Source organism: Ciconia boyciana, chromosome 1 (assembly GCF_034638445.1).
Source record: "Ciconia boyciana chromosome 1, ASM3463844v1, whole genome shotgun sequence".
Taxonomy (NCBI): Eukaryota; Metazoa; Chordata; class Aves; order Ciconiiformes; family Ciconiidae; genus Ciconia; species Ciconia boyciana.
In genome coordinates this window covers 104,698,391-104,717,923 of record NC_132934.1, presented here as the reverse complement: position 1 = coordinate 104,717,923, position 19,533 = coordinate 104,698,391, and the positions used below count along the sequence as shown (strand labels likewise).

Below are 19,533 nucleotides of genomic sequence, written 5' to 3'. Positions count from 1 at the left end.
TTATACAAACCATTTGTGGGACTGGAGTCTAATAAACTTATTTTTTAGTCAATTTTATCATGATTTGTTTTTTACTCATGTTTTCATAAGAGCTGACTCAAGCACTTTTTTATCGAATTGAAGAGGAAGAAGGAAAAGAATCATACATTTTCAGATACTAATAGTTTTTTCAAACTTTTTAAACACAAATGGGAGTGGAAAATAATGTCTCAATGAAAAAAATACATCTTATATGTGAATTAACAAAATAATTATCAAATTGTTGCCGTTTATGGTAGGATGTATTCTCTTTAAGAGGAAGCGTTCTTTGGTGTTGAAACAGCATCTTACATTTTGCTGGTTATTCTCCCCAGAATACTCTTGGAACAGTGCTGAACTTTACTTTTCTGTTAAATATTTTAAACATTCGCCTTTGTGCACAGGATGAGCAGAATGCCAACTAGAAAGAGTTCTTCCATGGGAATTTTCAATTTTTTTTTTCTCTGTCTCTTTTTGAACCTGTCATTGCCCAAACTCAGCTCCTTTTTGATATAAATACCTTTCATTAAAAAATGATTGTATAAAACTGCCGATCAACAACATTCTGATTCTGATTAAAGAATACACCTGCTCTGTGGGTTTTATTCCTGCCATCTGTTTGAATGGCAGATATTAGTAACAGCAACCAATTGTAGATGCTGATTTTTGTTTATGAAAAATTTGCTTCAAAATTAAATACTTTTTAATTTGCTAAAAGTTACAATTTAAAGAAAGCTTTGTGGTAGCAATTATTAAATTAAGTAACTCAGGCTAACCTCATATTTCATGTAGCTATATCATGTATTTTCCTTTGTCAAATTAAAAAGCAAAAACTTTTCAGAATCAAATGAACCACTTGAGGATAAGAGGCTGCAGAACTGGGTGTAAGATGAAAACTTCTCAATGACTAAAATACTCTGGTCTATGTTTAGTATAACTCTCTTTAGGCATGAGACTATTTTGGGAGTGGCTATAATAGATACATAACCAAAGCTGACTCTTCAATTTGTATTTTGAAAGTGAAACAAATCTTTAGTAACAGACAGTTCTTCAGAAGCTGATATTAACACCTTGTTTTGATGTTTTACACAAAAAAATAATTTACTGTAGGATTATAGGACAATATCAGTTGGAGAGGACCTCAAGAAGTCTTCAGTTCAACCTCCTGCTCAAGCAGGGTCAGCTACAGGGTCAGACTGGGTTGCTCAGGGTTTTCTCCAGTTGGGACGTGAAAATCTTCCAGGCTGAAGGTTGTACAACCTCTCTGGGCAACGTGCTTCACTGCCTGACTGTCCTCATGAGGAAATATTTTTTTCTTACTTCCAAATGGAATTTCTCAATTAAATTTATGCCTGTGAAAACAAAACCAAAAACTTAGGCATGTTTTGAAAATCTCATGTTGGGCATGTTGCTATTTCATGTAGAAGTGAAGAATGCAAGGGTCAGTTCTGAAGGAAATATGGGTTTTGTTTTGTTTTTACCAGTTGTGTGTTTGTATGCAAAGGCATTATTGTACTATGCTCTTCTATCATTTGGTAAGATTGTATAGAAAACTTAGCAGATTCAAATGTATTGACACGGATTTCCATCTGCTTAATGTGATGACATCTTGGAATGGGTTCCACAAGTTTTTTGATGACACAAAAAAGAACTTAAACCACTCAGAAATGTCTTTTGATATATCTTATTTTAAATTGTTACAGCTTAGAGCTTTAATGGGTCATTAGAGTTCTTGCACGCTGGTCATTGCCATGATAGAAAACTTTGGTATGTACTGGACATAGTGCTATGTGGCAGAAACAATTATTTTCAAGACAGTAAACAGTTCAGAGATCTCAGTGCATCTTAGGAATCCTGGTGGAAGTAAAATGGTAAACAGATTGAAATGAGATGAAGAGAGATCAAAAGAACAAAGTTGTCTAAAAAATCTTATAAATACATTAATGAAACTTGTTTATTTGCTAAAAGTTAGGGGAGGAGTTTGTCATGATCACGTTAGACCCAGGAAAATTTTTCTTCCAGTTGTTTGTGCCAATTTTTATTGGTTTTGCCCATGTTTTATTATTTGTCAACACTTCTTTGGTTGTGATTTAATATCTGAAGCAGAAGACATCTCTTATCGTTATCATTTGGATTTTTACTGTGGGGTGAGGGAAGGTTGAAACAAAGACTGTTGCATTCTTTTTTCCTTTCCTAATAAAGGGTCATGATTTATATTTGTTGAAACCGACAGCTATAATTCTCTGAGATCAGTTCATTCATTTAAAGCCTAAACAATGCACTAGTTTTCATGGTGATCAATTAGTTGTCCATATTGTATTTCATTTCAGTGTGTATTTTTTCTCAACTAGATTCAGATTATTTGATCTTGAATAATATTTATGCATCTATAGTACCTATTGCTGTGTGTTTTCTCGAATGCATATCTAAAGGCTAAGCAAAATAATTAAAAACAAAATAAAATTAAGTACTAATAGTCCTTCTGCATTTGAATATAACTGTCAAAGGGAGACTCACGTTTAAAAGAGTTCTATTCAGGGGGGGAAAAAAACCTCACATGCTTCTAAGTGAAAATAAGTGCATGCAGGTATTATATATTACCAACAAAAAAGGCTGCTAAACATTCCCCCCCAGGATGTGCAGGATCCTAAATACTCTTGCTCTTGTAAAATCTCTAGCCAGATGTAAAAGATGCTTAGGAAAAAGCAAAGAACCAGGAGAAAAAAGAGTCAGATTTGCATCTGTGTATATTCTCACATTCCTGGGATGCTGCAGTTTAGGATCTTCCTGAGCTAGAGGACGTATTTTTCTGCTCCATAGTCTTGGAGGGATTTTTATGCCATGAATTTAAGCTCATTCTTTTATGGAATCTATGTATGTTGTTTTATCATCCAGAGCTTTCTCTAGTAATGACTTGCAGAGTTTGGCTACATATTGTGTAGAAAAAGGACTAGCTCCTGCCCTCCATTATTTAATAATTTCACATAACGGTTTCTAGTTTTGCATTGTGAGCAATAGTGAATTGCTTACTTACTTGTGCAGTAATAAAGACGATATACTCTGCCATATTCAGCATTAAAAATGCTTTAAAAAAATAAAACAAAAAAGCTATGTTAAGCATACCAAGCTTTTAGATGAAAAAGCCTTTATCACATGAAGATAAGTTTAAAGGAAGTATGTTTGATTATTTAAAAAAACCCAATTTATCTAGTTTAACAATATTATGCATCATTTTTAGACAAAGGTGATCTCAGCAAAAAATGTGCTTAACTCCAAGCTGACAACTGTTATTTATATCAAAATCATACTTGTATTTAAGAATGGTATCATTTCTCATTGTTCCTGGGAGAAGTGCTGCTTCAGCAGGACTAGGCAAATGAGAATTTCCACAATTTTGCAAATTACTGAATGTCCACTGTAGTGATTATGCTTTTGTTTCTGCTTGCTCTAACTGTTGAATTAAATAAATTTTATATTTGGGACAGGATGAGATCTTGTACCCTGTCAGTTACAGAGCTCCAGGTCACTGGTGGTAATTTCTGAAGCAATAGTAACTCGTTTGCCTTTGTTCCATAACCTTTGTCTCCCCAACTGCTGCAGTCCTCCTAATTTCAGATCTGTATCAACCACCCATCTCTCACAATAAAATCACAGTTTGCATTTCCCTGTCCAGCTGTGCCTGGAGTGTAGGTCCTTATGTACTATGCTAACAATGTTCAGCAGATCTAATTTTGGTTCAGGACTTATATGCTTCTCTCTGAAGGAATGCATTAGCTGAAAAAACTCTTTGAAAGATAGTACCATGTATTAGGAAGAAAAAATATTTTTGAGAAAACGTATCTTAAAAAAGCAACCCCTCCCCCCAAAAAAGGAAACCCAAACCAGTCTGTAGAGATGCCAACACCTTAGATAACTACCTTCTTCTACATAAAGACTCTAGAGAAACTGAAATACAGGGCTACAGGGGTAGTTAGATACCTAATATAGATAGAATTAATACATCTGTCATCTCATGAAGTCTTAACTTTTTACAAGCTTTTCTTTAATGTTCTTCTAGGTCAGCTTGTCTTCTTTCTCAAAACTAACAAACATGCCCTTTGAAAGGTAACTCTCCTTCCTTCACAAGGATTTGTGTACTTGAAGCTTTTTTGATCCTTATGCTTTCAATCTCACAAAACATTTATCAGTTTAACATATAGCTTAGGAAAATGATGTTGTCGTTCAAACCTGTGCTTGTCAGTTGTTTTCTGGAAAGAGGTGGTGGTGTCTTCCTGAGCAGATTGCATTCATTTTAAGAATTATAGGCATATGGTGAGCGTCCCACGAGCTTTAGCAGCAGAACATATTTACAGCAAAAATGTTGGTGCCTTGTCATAGTCACATAGTTATCTCACAGACTACATTCATAAAATAGTTATATTTCAGTATTCATAATGATATTACATATGACTTCCACATCCATTATGTTACTGTATAATATAGCTTGCAAGAATCCTGTGCTCAGTATCAGTGGAGATGCTTTTAACATTTCTGATAAAGTATAAAGGTAAAATAAAAGTTTAGAGACTTAGCTTCATGAAATTATATAACGTAGTCAAAAAACCCAACAAGAACAAGAGGAATACAGCTTTTCTCTCCTTTTTTTTTTTTTTTTTTTTTAGTGGATGGGAAGTTTCTAGGCATCATTTATAAATGCCGTTTGGAGAAGGAGACAGTAATGACATCAAACTATACTTAATATATGTGTACAGTTATTATAACTTACAGTTATATTTTTAGGGTAGTTTTTGTTGCTTAAACATATGTGTACTGCAGTTTCAAATGCAGTAGCACCTGGACTCTAGCTGCTTCTCTGGAAGGGTGAGAGCTTCCTACAGTCCTTTGTCACAGGTAACAGGGGCCTATCACAGGCTGGTATGGGTATATCAAAGGGTAGTAATGCCTGTAGTTTAGGCAACTGAATTCCAGCTCCAGTACCACTTCAGAGTGTTTATCAGTAATTAATCTCAAGAACATTACCTGTAAAGATTTTTTTTATTTTTTCATGTTGATGGTTGCAACACAACAAAATCCCTCCCATCCTAATTCAGCGTAGGAAAATATAGAATATTTCAATAAGTTATTGAGTTGTAATAGCTATATCAGGTTACTTGTGTTGCACAAATTTTCATAGAGCAGAAAGAGGTTGTCACGTTTATACAATCACAGTATCTTGTAAATTACCTGTAAACACATGGGTTCAATTTTAGAAATGTGTATCAATTTTAAATATCTCATTTATTCTTTATAGAACAATGCAATAATTTTGTTCTGCGTTAATTACCTGTGTACTCATCCACTGGTTTCTCTGTTAACAGTTTACAAAGTACCAACCATTAGGATTAAAAACAAGAAGGAAAGGCTTAGGTAAGTCTAGCTTTTATGAAGAGATGTGTAGACTTTGGTATAGTCAACATTCTGAGCTACAATATTTGGAATTCTTTTGTGAGAGGGACCACCTCTGACTGACTGGGTGATTTAAAGGAATCAGTTAAGAACAGCAATTCAACAGGTAGAACAAATTGCAATAATCTAGTTCTGGGGCAAAGAAGAAAACGTAGTGTCAAGATTTGCTGTTGAAACGAATGTCAAAAGAAGTAATGGGAAGCTTTGTTTCATGACAGCTGCTTAGCACAGGACATAAGATTTTTCGAAGCATGTCTCATTGTATAAGCTGTGATTGCGGAGTACACTTTTAGGACCTTTAAAAATAATAACAGCTATTGCTAGGTATGCATCTGGAAGTAGATCATAAGAACATTGAACCTGAAAAGCAGGTAGACTGTTTTTCATGATTTCTTGTTTCTATGCCTCCAGTTTCCTTGAAAAGAAAAACAGTGCAGAATTCTTAGATGAGCTGAATCTGACATTGCTATCCATCCTCCATTCTTCTGAAGTCTAGTTCATGTGAACTACAGAAGTTCAGAAAGACCCTGCAGTTTTATGAGTTCAGAAATTTGTAAACCACTGCAGAATGCTTTCTCTTTAACTCACCCAGAACATTGCAACAGTAATGCAAAGATTCTTTGAACCTCAGGACCTCAGAATTGAATTACAGTTTTGAATCGGACTGTGGTTTCTTTCCCTCCTGCTTCATCACTGTGTCACTTCATCAGTGGCTGAGGGCAGAAGTTATCAGCAGCCTTCTGTAATTAGAGCAGTGCTGTTAAGCAGGGTACTCTGAAACCCAGAGGCCTCCATTAGTCTCTAGGGACTGTGTTTACGGGAAGGTTTCGTTGCCAGTAATGACTGCATACGTCAATATTCTATTCCTTTAACTTTTTCAGAAGATGTGAGACTGAAACACTGAACTTCGTTCATTAGTTGGGGGGGGCATGGAGCTAAATAGAAGAAATGAGGCAAAAACTGTCCCAAAGTATTTCTAAACGTGAAAGAATTTAGAAACAGAAAAATAGTGTTAAAACATAAGTACATACCCCAGTATCCTTAACTGTCTCCGATCATGTGAGTTAATACACATTTGATTAAGATGACCATAAACACTGTTACATTTTATTTGATTTTTCTCTTCTTTAGATTCCCCATCACTGTGACATTTCGTATCATAGGAAAGTGTAAATAAAGTTTTAAATCAAAGTTTGTGTAAGTGTGTAAAGATAGATCCTACAAGACTACATGAAGGCATACAGTTCTTCCTGTCTGAAGTCCTGTTGCTTTCACTGTGACTCCATGTGACGGTAGCATGTCCCCCATTCAGGACATAAAAGAGAATGTCTTCCTTTATATCAAAAGAAAACATGATAGTTAGCGTGATTGCCGCCACAATTTACTTTGACTCTCTAGCTGATGGGGATGAAGGCTTGTTCTGTTACCAGAGGAAATTTAGAGAGCGAGATAGGATTCACGCTGCCACTGGCTGTGTGAAGCATTCCACCCTCCCCTGACACAACAGCTCTGACTCCTTTTCCCGTTTGGGATGCATCGTCTTCAGCTTTCTCCTCTGCTGTACAAGCATCCTTCCCCCCTGCATGGTGGTCTTGAGTACACCCTGGAAGCTCTGGCACGGCAAACTTTTAATCCTGTAAGCTTATTGTCCTCCCAGTCGCTGTAGTGCTGGAAGGTGGCTGGGAACCTGAGCTGCCACCAGGCTCTCCGCATGCTATGCTTGCAGCGTTTCTGCCATGCTGCTGGCCTTGGCACACACCATGCCTGGGCTTTTTGGAAACAATTAATTTATGGACTTGTTTTTGTTTTCTTCAAAGGTAGAAGCGTAATTCTGTGCAACAATTGCACTCCTTATGGATTTTGCTTTCTTTGCTTTTACAATAGTTTAGCTGAGGACATTTTGAGCTGGTTGTTCTTGCTGTGCTGAACCAGGAAGAAGTCAAAGAAAGGTAATGCTTCATTTATGGAATTTGATTATTTCTGCAAAATATTTGTCATGCTTTTGTTCAGAACTTCCACTTAGCTGACCAAAAATTCTTCTGACATGCTAGTTTTAAGGAAATAGCTTTAATATTTTGCTTATAATTGGTAATCTTTTCTGGTCTTTCTTGGAAGTCTACTCCTAACAGCTCATTCAAAGAGACCCTTACGTTACGCATATGGTGCTTTGAAACTGAGAGCAGGAAAACATTCAGATATGCTAGTTAGTGTGATAGGAATTCATTTCATTATGTCAGAAAAATAAAACTTTGAAAATAATACATTACAAGAGACATACTTACGAATTCACAAATTGATGAATTATTGATTATGCCTATCAATGCCGAAAACAAATGAAAGATAAGGGAAAAGATTATTTGAAAAGCTGTGTTCATTCAAAATGCATTATAATCATGATATAAATACTTACAGAAAAGCTAAAATATTTTAAAAAGGCAAGACAATCACACTGATTCTGATTCGTCTTTCTGGCAGTTGTTAAGACAGCTGCTATACATGAAAATGCATGTTTCTCTTGAAACGGTGCGTGGATATTTGACAGGAGAAGAAGGCTTAATGTTAAAACAAAAAAATACAAGAATATGGGAGTATAAAATTAATTAAAAGTGAGAAGAGGGTGGTTCTTTCTAAACAGGCATGCATGAGAACAAAATGTGTTTGAAGCATTCAGTCCCCAAAGAATTTGGTTATGGAAAGAGGCAGGCTATGAACATTTGAAAAGTGCACTCTGAAAGTGATTCAACTATCCAATGCAGTGTGGTGATGCCCACTTGGGAGTAAAATAGTTACAGGAGAGAAACTACACCAGTCCAAAGAAAAATCATAACCTATTCTCATCTATTATTTGAAATTACTTCCTAAAGTTCTATCATAATTTTTTTTTCAATAAAGAATTTTAAATAAACTATTTTGAGCATATCTGACATAACTATATTTTAGTTGTATATGTTAACTAGAAATGTCATTTATAATTAATATATTTTGAACAAATCTTTCTTTTGAAAATCATTAAATGCTTTTAAACATGTCTGTTTGCCTTCAATGGCTTTCTAAGCAATCTCAAATAAATTGATTTGAAAGCTTGTGAAAAAGAAAAGGCTTTATTTATTTTATTCTGTATTTATTTAATTTAATTCTATCTATCTAAGCAGAAACTGCTAGAGCATATGACAGTTTTAAAGGTGCAAATACTATAACTCTGTACACATCTGTCTGGCATAGACGCACATCAAGTTATTATGCATAAAATCCATCTCTTACCTAATTAGCAGTCTCAACATGTCTCTGAAGTATAAATGAATTATTAAATGTTGGCCCAGGACTGATGAGGAATGATTGAAGAGAAAGAATTACTTCTTTAGCCATTATGGGTGAGGATCAGAAAAAAGGATATATTTCTACATTTTTAAAAATAAAAAAAAAAAAAAAAGAAAAGCATAGATCAGTTTGATTTGCCTGATTTCTGGCTGAAGTCTCCAAAAGAAGCACACTAGTCCTGTTCCTTTTACGGTTCTGTCAAAAGAAAGGTAGGGTATGACACAGAAATAAAATTGCAGGATTCTGAGATAATCCTGTAGCACTCAAACTCCTTTTTATATATTTCTCTTTATAAAATGAACTGGTGGCTTTTTGAAGTACAAAAGTAATCATTTGACCCCTATTACTTTTCTTGTTCATTTTTGGAAGGAAAACAATAGAAACAAAATCCATAGTTTTGGATTTTGTCTTTGTGTTTGTGCTGTGCAAGGTTTACTCCTCTATATTTTATGCTTATTTGGTCACAGAAGCATATTTTTCTCAATAAAATGCTGAAGTCTCTGATATAAAATGTCTATCAGCTTTTTATTAAATATATGAAATGAAGAGCCAGACTATGGCAATGAAACAATGTCAGAACAAATTGCAACTTTACACTTTAAGCCTGGTAGCTCAGCAGAGGTCATCGTTAGGGCCCAATTCATCTTAAAATGCGCACCGTCTTTGAAGTAATACCACCCGACGCCTATGCCTGTAGTAGTAGCTCTGATCCAAACTGTAAATCTTTTTGTCACCGTATATTGTGTGAAACAATCAATCTCAATCCCTCGAGATGTGATCTTTGTGAAGAAACTGTGTTTTGCCAACAGTAAAGGGAGTTGTAAATCAGTTTCAAATGGGTGTTTGTCTAGGGCAAAGAAAAGAGTTCAACCCATGAAATGTGTCCATGCTGAAAAATGCATTGCATAATATAAAGATGTGTTAGGAGACATGATTTCAGCATTGCAATTTCAGATAAAGACTATATATTTTAAGATAAAGACTACTGGTATAAGTGGCACTGCATGTTTAGTACAGTACCCTTTTTCTTACTAGACTTGCTTGATACTTCATATTGATTGAGTCATTCATACCCTCTTTAGTCTGCGTCCTTGTCCTGTTTCTCAGTACTGCTTTAACATGTTATTGGTTTTAAGAGGAAGCACTGGAAAAAGCACAGTTCCTCTAAAGTGATTATTAATTTGCTGTACATCTTAAGAAATTCAGGCTGTCAACTTTTTTCAGCTCTTTTCTTACATATATAGTTAATCTCTGAGAATAAGCCAGAATGTTACAGATATTTGAATGAAAATAATTTAGGAATATTGCTGATGAAGAAAATACAATTTTATTTTCATACCAATGTGAAAATTGTAGCTGATTGAATTAATAGCTAAATTAATCTTATTTTAAATAAGGTGTTTTAAATAAGAAAAAATAATTAGTTTATTTTAATTTCTGACTAATACCAACTTCTGTGGACACTGGTCTCTTTGAACCTTGTAAATCCTCTTGCTTTGACATCATCTGGCCTTTATGCTGTTACAAAAAATATAAAGCTTCAGATGCTTATTTCATTTTCTAATGCTAACATTACCTTGTTTCCTATCTTTAGAATATTTGCTCCCTCTTAACTCTGTGCCTCTGTACAAGCATGGGGTTTATGTATTTCTTTTCCTGCTGTAGAGTTAAGATTCATCTTCACAGTTTTATTGTGTGGATAACATCTCTATAGCCTTTAGAAAGCATTTATTATTAATGCTGTATTTTCACATAGAGTACTTGGAATGAAATTATAAAGCAGTCTTTTGCCCTCAAAATCAGTATGTATGCTGTTCCTTTTTGCTGTATTATATGTCAGTCTCTTAAAAACCAAAACAAAACAAAATGCCAAAGGAGGCAAAAAAACCCCATTTTCCTACTTTTTAATGCAAAAGTTGAAATGGAAGTCAGGAAATTATCCTGAAATTATTTTGCTCTTCCATCTTATCTGAAGACAGTGTTTTCTTGCTAAATCAAAATAGACATGCATATATTTATATATTATTAGCCATTTCTATTTAAACTTTCATGTAAACAGTATGTGAACTATGTTGTTCTTGTTGCATTAAATGTGAGCAGCTGAGGATAATAGGAAATCATCTGACTTGAACTTGAGGCTTGCAGAGAATTTTTGCCTATTTAACCTGGAGATAGAATTTTAGAGGGGTGTTGATACAAATCATAACTTTTTCAGCTTAAGTTAAATTTTCATCTTAGTTTGAGAAAAAAAAGAAAAAATATTCTAAAATATGTTTTAACAATTCTTTAAAGGTACATGAGGACTCTAAAGAATAATGTAGTAAATGTAAGTCACTTATTTCTGATCAATTCTGTCATAATCTATGTGAATCAGTAATAGTCATCAAATACTACTTAACCAGCGAAACTGCTAGTTAAGAACATTTTCTCAAATAGAAATGCAGTATAGCTGTCAAAACAATCTGCTGCTGAACTTAGCTTTGTAAAATAGAACTTTTTTGATTGGTTAATATTTTTTAGTCCCTTTTCCCATGTTCCTTTCTAATAAATCAAGAAAGTAGGTTAAAAGTAGTTTAGTTTGATCTCTTGTATTAGTTAAGTTAAAGATTTTCAGTGCAATCTTTTTTCAAGGTCATACATTCTGGCAAACATTTACCTTCCTTTTATATAATTGTGAATGATGATTATTAAGTGTACTGTCACATTGTCATAGATATTTATTTAAAACATCAAACATTTATCTAAATTTCAGGGTGCCTTTGTTTTGGTTGTTTGTTTGTTTTTTTGCTTGTTTGTAATTATATTTGTTTTTTACTTTTTGCTTTCTTATCCTATTAACACCAGTTTGATTACCTGGATGCTATTATTTACAGCTGGCATAAGATTATAATTTTCTCTTAATTTGACAGAAAATAGTAAATGTTATCAGCTAGAAACCCCTGTGTATTTTCTACTAACAGTTTAAATGAATTGCTGTCAGGAGATTTTTCTACCCTTAAGTGAATAACTGAATACTCTGACATTCAGGAGCTTTAACTGATATTGATATCCCGCCATCCTGCTTTGTCATCTTCTGACCTAATGTCTGGAAAGAAGATATGGGAGCACAGCAATGGAATTTTCTCCGCAGTACAACAGCATTGTTGCTTGTATAGTGGAGTATTTTGTCAGTCCTGGGCAAATTTATAGCCAATTATTGAGGCCAGCAGCACCATATTGAGACTGAAACAATACGGTGTATAGGGTTGTGTTGTCCACATTTTAGCAAAATAGAATGGAGTATCTACTTTGGCCTATCAAAATCCTTAATGTGCAAGGTGTAAAATCTATACAAATTATACTACAGATAAGAAAGTGATTCTGTCTGTAGTTATGTCATTCACATAAACTACTTATTAGAAGAAAGTAATCAACATTGGCAAAAAAATGGCATAGGTAGTCCCATTACCATAGACAGGGCAGGTTTTCTCATTTTTCTTCAGAGGAATTGCACTGAATGCTTTATCGTAGTGAGCTGAGGTGTAGTGTTTGCGGGGGGCTGGGGACAGTGACAAAATCACCTGTGTTCGAGCAGCAGAGGAAAAATGCATACCATTTTGTATTATATGGTCCATTCCAAAATTAATTTTGCTTTGGACTGTTTTAGTTGTATGGGTTTTATTTTGACCTCTGAAAATAAATTTCTCCACCTTGAGAACTTTTATTTTTTTTAAAGACAGAAGGTAAACTGATGACAGGGAAATCATATCTTGCTCTCCCACAACCAGATAAACTTTGTCACATTTGGGAGCTTCAGGACAAACTGTAATTTTCTTGTAAATTTTAAGGTCTGAATAATTTCTTCGTAGGCAGTATAAACATCGAAAGGCAGAAAACCTTCTTTTTGAATTCTCTTAGCTTCTAATGACCAAAGGATTGTAAAATATAAATACAACCTCTATTTAAATTCTAGAGTTTCTGAGTCAGGATCACTAATAATAATCTATTAACAGGACTAGATTATACTTACTGTTACATTAAGGGATTTTTGTTTTGTTTTTATTACATATTAGGAAGCAAAATTCTGTAAAATCTAAGGTAGAATCTTACTGCTTTATACATTTCCATTTCTGAAAGTTGAACACTTTCTATTCAGGAGAATGAATTATATTATTTTCTGGCTTATGCATGATCAGCAGCTGGTAACTGTATTCCAGTTCAGAGTCTTTGTTAATGGAAAGAATGCAGAAATGAGAAAGATAAAAACTTGATTTCAGATCTTAAACTGAGTTTGCATTGGTTTACATTGAATTGAATTTTGCACTATATTGGAAATTAAAGAAAACATGTTTTGTTTGTGACTTTAAAAAAAAAACAACAAACAACAAAACCAAAAAACCCTGCGTTAAAAACATTAGGACATGACACACATAGAACATCAAGGATGCCAACCCTTCAAGTAGATTTCAGGATTTGTGTTTGTATTTTTTGATGTTTCTTCTCCTTTCTTCATGCATTTTAGGTTTTTATGTCATAATGAAGTACATGAGTTTTCTTATTTGCACAGCCATGACTTGCCATGGCTGTGCAAAGAAATGAGGACAAAGAAACTAACCAGTCATCTGGTTTAACTGTAAGCTTTGAAAAATAGATTTTGTTTAACCTATTCTTTAATCCAGCTCTGACTTTAGTCATAATTGTTTATTGTTTAGCAATCTACTGGACTTCAAAAAATTATTTAAATGTTTATAAACTTTTTAATATCTCCGTTTACGTTCAAGAAAAGTTCTTCATCGCACTCCTGATGTATTTGACAGAATTTTAAAACAGCTGATTTTGAACTTTTTGTAGTATTACAGTAAACTGTGTAACAGTTTACTATTGAAGAGATGCCAAACGAAGAAAGCAAACCTAAATTTTGCAAAAAATTAGCAAACCTGAAAAACATAAGACTATGTTTTTTAAAACAATAAATTTTTAGAAGGGAAGCAGATCATAATGGGACCAAGGAGTTTTGTTTATATTGAGCGTTCTCAAAAATCACCTAAAAGTAGATTTCATACATTAAAGCATTTCGTACTTCAAGAGACAGCTTCACGAATTTCATAAATGCTCTTTGGAACCAACCTGTTCTATGTAACAGCATCAGGAAAAGGTGTCTGATGAAGACTTTTGGTTGACTTCTCTTAGAGGAGAAGAAATTATTTTATAGAATAATTAAGAAAAGAGGCATCTGTGTGTCAGTCTGAGTCTCATCTCACGTTTTCGGCATTTACACAGTAGAGCACAGCCAGACTGAGGCATTACAAGCGCAAGTCATGTGCCTCAAACTAGAAGATGGACACTGAGTTGGGAAAAAACCCCACCGTTTTTTGAAAGAAATACTGAGACAGTACTGTCAACTGGCAATACAGCCACACTGAGATCCATGGCTAGCTGCTATCAAAAACGGTGATCTTGCAGGGCTCAGCTTCGCCCTGGTGGCAAACCACGGCCCCCCAGAGCAGTCAGAGGCACGAGTGCTGCTGCTGCTTGCACGCACAATGCGTGCACAATGCGTGTGGGTGGCTGCTGCCAGCGCTTCCTGCTCCTGGTTTTGCCCTTACCCCTCCCCTTTTAGGTGGCTTGCCTCATATCTCTGTATATTTTATCTATAAAGCTTTGAACTCTTCATGAGAAGATGGCATACGTTCATTACAAAACTGAACCATGGAGTGAAACAGGCGTGTTGTCTGGGTGCCCGCATTTGGAGCCTACTGCTTAGGGTCTGGGGACATCTTTAGTCACAGCTCAAAGACCTCCTTCCCGAGTTTGGCTTGCTTTGCGTTTTCTCCTATGATATCATGGCAGAGAAAACTCTATCAGACAGCTGACATTTAAAATGGAGCCTTCTTCTCTAAGCCCCACAATTAGAGTATCTTTATTTCTAGAGAGCATAAATGTTCACAGAATTACTTTTAATAAAATTTCTATAATAACTATTTAGTCAATGTATTCTATTCACCACTCCCAACCTCTCCAAACAAACAAAGTACAAACTTTCAACTTTAATTTTTAAAATTTAAACTTTTATTTGCCAGTACTTGTATATACTAACTTCACTGGTCTCAAAATATGAATGCACCTAAAGCATATCAGATTTTTAGGAGATATTGTGATAAAGACACACAGGTTAGTTTAAAAATGGAAGAGGTCGAACTTCATTAAAAGGAAAGGAAAAAAAAACCCAAAACCAGAACCAAACCCAAAACCTTTTTAACAGGAAAACAGCAAATGATTAGGAGTAAAAATCCCTGATTTTTCTCTGCATCTTTCTTTCTTAGCCACAGCAAAAATGATAGGGTTCAAATAAAATTTCTTAAAGGCACACACAGGCTGCTTGCTTTACCCCTCCAGCCCACATGACTGAAGTGCTACATCCTCTATGGACCAGCAGTCTGCTAACCTGGGTTTACTTTTAGTGGGGAAATAAACCACCCACTGCCCTGGAGCAATCTAATCACTTATTGATCTCTGCATTTGGGTCAGGAGTAAACTAGAGCCTCAGCAACTTATGATCATGTGGGAAAGGGAAAAAAAATCTGCTTAAGGCAATCCTTCTCTTGCTGTCCTTATTAGTTTATCTTGGGCTTTCTTCAGCAGACCCTGCCTCTCTCTACAGCCACCACTGAATTGGTGATGCTGGTCTCAATTTAGATCATTCAGCTGAAAGTATGCTTGCCTGAGAATTTATGAATTACTGCAGGAAAGAGAAAGCTACAGTAAAAGAAAATAATCAAGAAAAAGAAAGATATCTGAAATAGTAAAAAAACAAGTAAAAACAACAAAAAAAAACCCCTGTACATATTTTCAGAACTTATTCTATGATAATTTTATACAAGAGCTACACTAAAAATGGTTAGAGTCATTTCGTGGCTCATGGATATTTCCCATTGGAAATAATGTAGTGAATGTGAATGGGTTTATGTGCCATAGCAGTACAACTTCTATCTTCAGTGGGAATTTATGATACAGCTGTTAAGCCTCAGACTCCTTGCAAATTTCCCTGTGAAAAAAGGATTATTTTATGTGATGTAAGTTATTTCATCCCAATACAAGCAACACTTTATTTGGTAATTTAGTCTGTGTAGCCCTGCACAAAAGATTAAAAAATGTTTACAGTGCAGTTCTACTGGAGAATTTGCATGTCTTCTCAACCAGCTGTAAAGTTCCTGGAAGCAGAGTAACAACTGGAGAGGTATCACCCCCAAAGCAAAATAAGTTTTCTGATTAATTGGTTTGTCTCAGTGTAACTGTTTCGGTACCAGGAGACAAATCAGCTTGCTGCAAGAAAGAAGTTCTTTCACACCAGTGCTTAATGTGTTACTACATTCAGACCATCTGTCTTATGAGTAGGAACTCCAATAGTACAGATTTTAGAGGTATTAAGTAATTTTTTTTTTAGGGATAAAAATCTCTTAAGTTTTGATCTCTTAAGGGCTAATCCTCAGATGCTGTGAAATCTGTTTATTCTTTTTACTTTGGTGGAGCTAAAAGAATGTACATCAGTTCAGGATCTTGTTCTCTTCCCCATCTGTATTTTGACCAAGTCAAGTGAGAAATAAATCCTTGCTGAAGAGGCAAGTAATTCCCTTTTACTCCTCTCTTGATTTGGATAAGATCTAGCACTTTGAAGAATTGCAATGTTTTTTGGTTCTCTTTTTCTGTATGGCAAACAAGGCTTCATTTCACCTCTGATCTTTTTTTTTTTTTTTTTTTTTTTTTATAAAGAATCTGTGCACATATTACTATATTAAATTGAACCTAAGATGAATATTTTCTATCAGTGTTGTCTGTTGTTAGACAACAGTTTGAAAACAGAAAAATCCTCCTCATCCAACCTCCAATTTAGGAAATAAGAAATAGTGCATAAGGAGTTGGATCAAGCAGAAAGCCTCCTTTGACAACAAATTATTCCTAATTGCAAGAGTCTTAGAAAAAGATTTTTCACACTACAAAATATATTGGCAATTAAGAATATTGTTGTTGGTCAAAATCAAACAACAAAGTAACCTTTATAGTTCAGGAGGTAAAATTATAGACAGTATGTTTAAATACAGAACAATCTGCTTTTTAAGAGGAGTAGACAGTAAATGTTTATATGGTCCTCCAGAAAATAAAAAAAATATGGTTACAGAACTTTATTTTGCAGCATTTATTTAAACTTCATTCAGTTGCTTAAAGGTAGGTATCTAATGCCATGTAAGATGCCTTAATGTAGCCAAGAGATCTGCGCAGGGTTGACGGACGTGACACAAGACCTGTTGGAGGCCTGAGACTGTCTGGATTAATAGCTGGAGAGCGGGCAAGATACCCCCGAGTCTCTGGTACAGCACAGGACACCTGTGTTTCAGCATGGGACGCCTATGTTTGGGCAACAGAACCACACCCAGAATAACTCAACAACTGTGTCCTGGCTCCCTTTTGTTGTTGTTGTTGTTGTTGTTGTTATTATTATTATTAATTATAAACTTTTAAAAGTTGTAAGTCATTGAATGAGGAGAGAGCCTTTATTGAATTCTCTCCAATTTAATTCCCAGAATATTTAATAACGTTTTGTGTGTTTTTCATGAGTACTGCTTTTAACATGTCATTCTAACATTCACTTCTATGTAGTCCCAGAGTTAATTTAAAAAAAAGGGTGTGATGTCTTTGCATTTCTCAGAAAACAGGGCTATAGACTGAGCTATGTTGATAAAGGAAAACACGCAATGGAAAACAGTACTATCAGTACAGAAAGGCATACCAAACAGTATACCAAAATTGAATGAGCAGATAATATTGCTCCCTGTGATGGGGATGACTTATTCATTTGCAAATGTGGGATCAGTCCTAAGATGTGCCTTTGTACTATCAGACAGCAGTTCAAGAATATCTCCATGAAGATACAGCTTTTCAAACAGTCATAATCCACTTTACAAATTTGAGTTTTGCAGGCAATTTTCGTGTTGCCTAAATTACGTTGTTCATTCATTAATTGACAGTGTGAAAACCAAACTATTGTTTTTGCAAGTGAGAGATAGGCTGAATAATATTTTCGTATTACCTAATACTTCTGATGTCCTAGAAAGCATTATAAATGTACCTGGCAGTTAAGACATGAAAAGTATATATTTACATGAGAAGTGACACATCATCTGAATTAGCTGTAGTGGAGCAAGAGCAATAAACAAAAAGTAGATAGCTGACTGTCAGAGCAGTTTTTCAACACATGAAAATAGGGCTATTGCAAAGGTAGGTACATGAATTATGGTTGCTTGATGACCTGGAATTGGATTTGGACAAATATTTGAAGGCAGTCATATTTTAAATATTGAGTACTATCTGTCTCCTATAAGAGAGGTTCTACTGCAATCCAGCTATTCTTTTTTCAGACTTTTGTAATGTGTTACCCCCCCTTTACAGGTAATATATTACTTACTATTCTAAATCTGTTTTTCAGTTCACAAAGCATAATTCATATGAAAGTTTGGGCTTTTTTTCCCCTAAAACTTTTTCTTCTGAGACATTGTTCTCCTTCTTCTTACAACTGTCATTTGTTTCTCATGTAAAATTAAAATATTCTTCAACTTTTCCCTTTATATTACATTAAAATATTGATGAAATAGCATTCACTGGAAAGCTGGTATTTCTTCTTGTAATAATTTTAAGTTTTCATGTTAAATAAGAACTTACTGTGTCCTTCCCTAGTATTTTATTATTTTCAGAAGAGAGAAATAAGGCTTAAGTCTGGTTTGAAGCAACACTACTCAGTACATGCATTATGAATTTTCTAATTTGTTTAAGAATAAGCCAAGTAACACTAAATGATTCCTTGTGCTTCCTTGGGTGTGAAGGAATGTATGTGTTTGTGTGTCTAGGTGAAAATGTATGTCTCCATGTGAGAGACGGAGTGTACGTGCATCATTTTGGGTACTATTTTTGTCCCGATATCCTCTGATAGTTTTGATGATTCTTCATTCATCATGTCCAGTCAAATAACAAGGGAAGTTAATTAACCAGCTAACTATAGAGAGTAATTATAACAGTGAACAGGAAAAAAAATAATAGAAAGCTGTATTTTTTTATTCTTTAATTACTGCTTTGCACCATTTACCATTCATCTAGTAAGCATTTTTATTTTCTATTTTAACTTCAAATGTAATGTTTCTGCAGAAAGTGTTTTCACATTGTCCTATGTGTAGCCATTAATGTCCCCCTGTATTTCTCTCCTTCCTGCCCAAGCAGGCAGATTCCAGGAAAATGTTTCACTCTTAAGTTTTTCCTACACAAGCCTTCACTCTGCTTAGTAACCAGGTGCAGGAGCTTCAATTTTCAAGTGTCTCTTGCAGGTATTTTATTTTACTTTGATTTGGTTTTATTTTATTTTATATACTGGAATATTTTTCAGATTACTTCAGAATAAATTCTCTGCTAAATGATCACTTCTGCCTATTGAAACAGAAAACATTTGAGTAGAAAACATAATAGATTCCTCATGCAGAATGGAAAAATGGGGAGAGTAAATTACTGTCTCTGACACCTTCAAAAATGCATTTTTAGAAAGTTCATATGCAAGTCTGGAGAAGCATAGAAGAGCGGTGGGTTGTCTGTGCATCAATCCCGGGAAGCCACTGAGACAGACAACCAACAAAGCATACAAACCCAAGGGAAAGCCAGAGACTATTCATCTCTGGATGATTTATATTTCAAAAATGCATATTCTATCCCTGCTTAGCATCTTTAGTCAACTTA

At 34.7% G+C, this 19,533-nt stretch overlaps 1 protein-coding gene across 2 annotated transcripts in view; it reads left to right on the top strand.

Annotated features, from left to right (window-relative positions):
- Nucleotides 1-19,533, top strand: part of CADM2 (cell adhesion molecule 2) — a 691,281-nt gene that overhangs the window by 241,262 nt on the left and 430,486 nt on the right. The window contains exon 2 of one of the 2 annotated variants that reach the window (XM_072885992.1): nt 7,348-7,412. The exons of the other annotated variant lie outside the window; for it this stretch is intronic. The gene's annotated coding sequence lies outside the window, so the exon portion shown is untranslated. The remainder of the gene's footprint in view (nt 1-7,347; nt 7,413-19,533) is intronic. 2 annotated transcript variants of the gene reach the window in all.